The sequence below is a fragment of the Brachyhypopomus gauderio genome, chromosome 7 (genome assembly GCF_052324685.1).
Source record: "Brachyhypopomus gauderio isolate BG-103 chromosome 7, BGAUD_0.2, whole genome shotgun sequence".
In the NCBI taxonomy this organism is placed as follows: domain Eukaryota; kingdom Metazoa; phylum Chordata; class Actinopteri; order Gymnotiformes; family Hypopomidae; genus Brachyhypopomus; species Brachyhypopomus gauderio.
The window spans coordinates 13,085,209-13,091,264 of record NC_135217.1 but is presented as its reverse complement, the minus strand read 5'-3'; the positions used below and the strand labels follow the sequence as shown (position 1 = coordinate 13,091,264).

The 6,056-nt window shown below is 44.5% G+C and overlaps 1 protein-coding gene across 1 annotated transcript in view; it reads left to right on the top strand.

Annotated features, from left to right (window-relative positions):
- Positions 1 to 4,883: 4,883 nt before the first annotated feature.
- The window catches only part of LOC143518939 (uncharacterized), a 69,657-nt gene continuing 68,484 nt past the window's right edge, over positions 4,884 to 6,056 (top strand). Inside the window, exon 1 of the transcript XR_013132306.1 lies at positions 4,884 to 5,468. The gene's annotated coding sequence lies outside the window, so the exon portion shown is untranslated. The remainder of the gene's footprint in view (positions 5,469 to 6,056) is intronic.

Here is a 6,056-nt window from a genome sequence, read left to right as displayed (position 1 = left end):
GGATGCAGACAAATCCTTCATGCATTACGTGAAGGAAAGATTAGAGCTTTGAGGCAGCTTGGCTGAGGCCAATAAGGAAAGATAGTGCTTTTGGAAGACTGCAGTGTTACCTCAGAGGAACACCAAATAAACCCCTGCTTTTTTCATCCTGGCTGTCCTTTTACACATCCCATGTTGCACCTTCTCTTTCCCTGTAAAAATAGACACAGACAGAGAAAGAGAGAGTGCTATCTTCTTTTCCAACACGCCAAAGATCTTTTGTTGAACACTTTTCTCATGACCTTTGACCTTAGGTATCAGTCGGGTGCCTGAGCGGAGCTGAAAGGTGTCCCCCACCTCGTCACACTCTGGCACTCACACACACGTAACCCGAGATTTGTAGAGGTTTAAGAAGAGAGGTCAAGCTGATGGAACAAGTCCTTGGTATTAAAACGTCCATCTCCGTGTCCATCTGGTTTAAGGTTCATAATAATCTTAGGTTGGGTATAACGAAGCCAGGCTTCAAGGTCTTGACGCACTATGAGTCTCTGGTGTGTCTAAATATGCATGACAATTCAATGTGGCCCAAAGTCTGGGTATCTTCAGGCTCTGAAGAATGATGTCAGCCTAGAGAGGCGTCGTAAAAATCAGCTGAGCAGGCCGACGCTGCCAGACGAAAGCAAGATGCAAATGTGTGAAGTACCGGGCAAGTTTCAGCAAGGCGCCGCATTTAGCTCATGCGGCAGACGGAGGTGAGGGGAACGTTTCGAGTCTGCCCACTTGCAATGACTCTGTCCACCCATATACTGGATTTCTTTATGACTGTAAAACATAGAGCTCTGCTATCGCCATGGATGCTACCGGCTCTGGGCTGCCACCATGCTCCTCATCATCACTCAGGAATTGATTAGATCTGAGTGGAAAGGGAGACTTGGGAACCTGCAGTTGTTGATTGTCTTGACATTTTTGCACGGCTCAAGCTTTGAGCCAGTTGGCCTCCAAACAGGGCAGTGAAATACGTGATATAACTCTAAGACGGTGATCCTCGAGGAGGTGCACACACAATGGTACTCCCATTCATTCCATATTGTGGTTGAAAATCATTTATAAAATGATCACAGTAGACGTCATGAGCAGAACTGGCGTTATTTATTTTTGTGGTCCAACATGTTTACATCCTGCACTGTATGTAGCTCAAGGATGCTAAAGCAGCAGCAGTGGCATCAATAGAGTAACAGCATGACCTACACTAACCTGAAATAAATTCAACTTTCGCACCGATCAGTAACTGCCAGTGTTGCGAATAACGGCGTTAAAAATAACGGCGTTAGGTAACGGCGTCATTTTGTTAGTAACGGGATAATATAATTAATTACTTTTCCTGTCGTTACAACGCCGTTGACGTTACTGGTCATTAAAAGCGTTGCGTTACTATATATTGATATACTAACAGTAATGCGAGCGGACCGCTGGCCAGACTAGTGAGAAGTAACAGATCTCGATAGATCACGGTTCTCGGTGTAACACCTGTTTAACTTAACAAGTCAGTAAGCGATTGTCTAAGGCAGCGTTATGGTAGCCAATCAGAGCCAGTGTTTTTACACACGTGCCGAAGAACGCGACACAAACGGAGAAGAGACAGAAATGGCGAGTCAGGAGCAAGACGAAGAAAAATTATCATTTTCAAGGTGGCGATATAAACATTATTTAAGAAAATACTTGAAGTTCCTGAATGTCTACCAGACTGGGTATTTGAATTATTAAATTAAGAATATAGGTTGTATTGTTAAGTTTACTTCTGTTGTGAACAGTTGTCTCAGATTGAGAGAATTTAATTTTATTTGATAGATGTAAATGCACTTTATATAGTGTAACTGTTTACTATTTTTATTTTTTTTTACAAAGATTTGGGATATTAAAGGATTTTATCCTGCACTGGTCTGTGGATGTGCAATAAATATCAAAAGTTAAACACCTTTCTGATCTACTCATTTCAACTCACTGTAAAAACTGCTTTTTCAAAAAAATCCTTATTCATTGGCATATAACTTTTTTTTAACTGTAACGCAAATAGTTACTTTCTCTGGTAACGAGTTACTTTTATTATAGAGTAATTCAGTTACTAACTCAGTTACTTTTTTGAACAAGTAGTGAGAAACTATAATTAATTACTTTTTTAAAGTAACGTTCCCAACACTGGTAACTGCTCAGAAGACCCAAATGAATGGTCAAAAATGAATGTTTAATTTATATAGCACCATCCACCACTGCGCATACAAGCACACACACATTCATGCACAGACACTCAGCCAACTTTTTTATTGGACATGAAGAGAGACACAGTCAAAAACTGAATTTGACTGCCAATTTACCTAACCTCCATGTTTTTGGACTGTGGGAAGAAACCAGAGAGCCCGGAGGAAACCCACACACATGGGGAGAACATGGAAACTCCGCTCAGATAAGGACTTGAACCCAAGACCCCAGTGCTGAGAGACAAACATGCTAACCACCAAGCCACCTAAAAATACAATGAGAGGCTTGTTGCCATCATGTGAGCTTTAAGATGACTTATAATGACTTACGATGAGCTTATGATCACTTATGTGCTTATGTGTTTACTTCGAACCGCACCAAACTGGACATCAGCTAATGGGACACCAACCCAGAACCTGCCCCGAGGCGGGCTTCATCTGGGGCTGGCCCTGTGGCTACCGCGGCGACGGGCTACTAGCCGCCGTTCACTCCCGTGCCGTGACAAAGGTGTCTGAGTGAGGAGCAAAAAACAGAACGTTCTGTCTGCTCCCTGGATTACTTGAGCTATTTCCAGAACTCTGTCTGTCTGTCTCTCTCTCTCTCTCTCTCTCTCTCACTCTCACTACCTCCCCCCCATCTCTGTCTGTCTGTCTCTTTTTTTCACACAGACATAGGCTTTCCAGGGCAGCCGGCCTCTGGAGACGGTTGTGCTTTGTCAAACATGGCCTCACTGATTGCCTGTGGCCACTTACAGCACATGGTATACAGACAGAGGTGAACACATGCAGCCACAGTTGAACTCTACCACTGCCCCCATATACATGCACATTGGAAGTAAAGGTAATGAAAGGGGAAGTGACCTTGTGACATTCACAAGCACAGGGCTCAAGTGTGTGTGTCCTCGTGGTGTTCAGCCTTTAGCTAGATTCTGTAAGTCATGTACACATGGATTCGATTTTTCTTCTTAGGAAAGAGTCCCATCAGATCTTTTTTATCTGATATGAGTGTAGAAGGAAAATCAAAAGGCAGGAATCTTGAGTACCGCTCGCGTAGCATTTGGACATTCTGGATCTGGCATTAACGGGTCATACTTTGGTAGAGTGTGACAGTGAGTGTGTGTATCTGGGTCAGAGTGAAAAAAGAGATTATGTGCAGACGGGTCTTGCGTCTGTGTGTCAATGTTGCACAATGTATTAAAACGAGGGATTTCTGGGACAGGCATCAAAGAACGTTCGAAATTCATGCACATACACAAATGCAAAAGCAGTGTGCTCTAATTTAAACTCTTACATAAAACGTCCCTTAACGGGTCAACGAGGGCAACAATCTACATATAGTCAGGGAGAATCATGTAGACTACAGCTAGCTTCCAGCTTCATTTCAAGTCAACTCTTCTCCCGTAACCTGGGCATAATCCCAACATTTCTTCTGTTCCTGCAGAGCGGGTTACTAAACTTATATACTGGCTTCAGTCCAGCATCAGGAAAAAACCGAGGAGCAGTAATTTGGTGTGAGTGGAAGAAGGAAAAGATGGCGGTTATAGAGCAGGTTTACGAGGCTGGTTGAGCCCCCCACCAGGACCGTGGGCCATCCTCCGTGCCTCTGGTCGAGCAGACCCACCCTGCAGTCCCTTCAGAACAAGAGACTGGCAGCTCGAGTGGTGTGGCCATGTTGTGGAAGGGCAGTGTAGTCCCCTGGTGGGAGCTCATGCCATCGTGGCGGTGGGAGTGCGGTGCCAGCTCCCTGCACTTCCAGAACATCTTACACTCGAACAAGGTGGCGTGCCCTAAATGTGCGCCGCATGGGAGACCAACGGAAGGGGAGTGGAAGCTCTCCAGGTGGCCACGGTGCCCCCTGGTGGAGACACGTGTGTCTCGCCGGATCTCGACGGCACAGCAGTCTGACACCACACAGCCTCTTGCGTCATCACGAGAGCTGTGGAATGCGAACACGTGAAGTGAGTTGGTGGGCTTGTGACATTTTTCAGAATTGTTTCGGAACGTTTCCGAGCATAAAGCATGCAGGGAGATTATATGTGGAATATGCAAAGTATGTGAGGAGATTATGAGATTTAGTTATAACTAAATCGTTGGTTAATCTTTCTCAGTCTCTGTCAATTGGTGAGGATTATGCAGCTGTCAAGAGTTTGGGGTTTTGAGCAGGAGAACAGGAGTCTTCATTTATTACATTGACTAGAGAAGGTATGATGTAACATCATTGAAATATATTCCCATATTCATGCTTTACAGCTTCATCTGGATTTGCCTGACATTCACCTGTGTTTTAAAGCTATAGTTCTCGATACAATCTATACAAAAAGCACATAGCAGTGCACAGACACACAGCCTGTGTATATAAACCTATCAGTCTGAAACCACTCCCTTTTGTTCATTGTTTTTGTGCAATCATACATACGTGCATGAGCACATACTCACACATGACACATGTAGTGAAGTTAGACTTTGGACAGAGCTCCCTGACTAGGGAGGGCAGGAAAGGTGTGTGTGTGTGTGTGTGTGTGTGAGAGAGAGAGAGAGAGAGTGAGAGAGAGAGAAAGTGTGTGTGTGTGTGTGTGTGTGTGTGTGAGAGAGAGAGAGTGTGTGTGTGTGAGAGAGAGAGAAAGTGTGTGTGAGAGAGTGTGTGTGAAAGGGAGTGAGGGAGGGAGAGAGAAAGAGGGAGGGGAATAGGAAAGAGGGGTCCTGCAGTGGGAAAAACTGGAAAAGTAGCTGGGTGCTTTTCTAACCAATTCTGTCCATTTAGGACACTTGCACTACTCTCTCTCTCTCTCTCTTTCTCTCTCTCTCTCTCTCTCGCACTCTGTCTTGCTCTCTGTCTGCCTCTCACTCTGTCTGTATGTCTTCCTCTCTGTCTCTCTCTCTTTGTTGATTTGGGAGGAGGCTGGAGTGAGTGAGTGCAGGAACTGGATTTAGTCGACTCCATGGAGAAGAAAGTGAAGTAAGAGGAGAAGCATAGAGGCACGGAGTGTGTGTGTGAGTGTGTGTGTGTGTGTGAGTGTGTGTGTGTGAGTGTGTGTGTGTGTGAGTGTGTGTGTGTGAGTGTGTGTGTGTGTGAGTGTGTGTGTGTGTGAGTGTGTGTGTGTGTGAGTGTGTGTGTGTGTGTGTGTGTGTGTGTGTGTGTGTGTGTGTGTGTGTGTGTGTGTGAGTGTGTGTGTGCTCACTCAGAAAGAGCGGAATACAGAACCACAGCTACACTGGAAGGAGATCGAAAGGAAGGTGAGCAACATTTGCGAAGTCCGGGTTGTGTGTGTGTTTGTTTTGGTGTGGGTGTGTGAGGGAAGTCGAGATTGGCATCAGAGAGCTTTTTCTTTGAACAGCCGTCCACTTCATTATTGAGCCATAGGAGCTTCAAAACTTATAACCCGATGCAAGGTTTAGGTGCTCCAGACGTGTGTGTGACTGTCCCTGCTGACATGTACAGACCTGAGGCTGCGTCAGTATGCTTGAATTTATGATTGTTTGTGCAGTTTGTGCATTTGAAATCCAAGGGTAGACGTGCCACTGTGCTGTAATAGTGTGAAACTCTGAATGTCAGTAATGTTCATAGTGTGAAACTCTGATATGTCAGTAATATTCATAGTATGAAACTCGTATGAAACTCGGTAGAGCAGTAACTGCCTTGTTCAAACTAGACTAAATTAATTAATTTGTTTGCATATATGTGTATATACACATATGCATAAATATGATGTCAGAAATATATTGATGTCACTTTAAAATAAGCCTTAACTATATTTCCAGGCAAAAAATGCACAATTGTATGTAGCTGGAGAAGTTGAGAGTGTGTGCTGCGCTTTAGAGTTT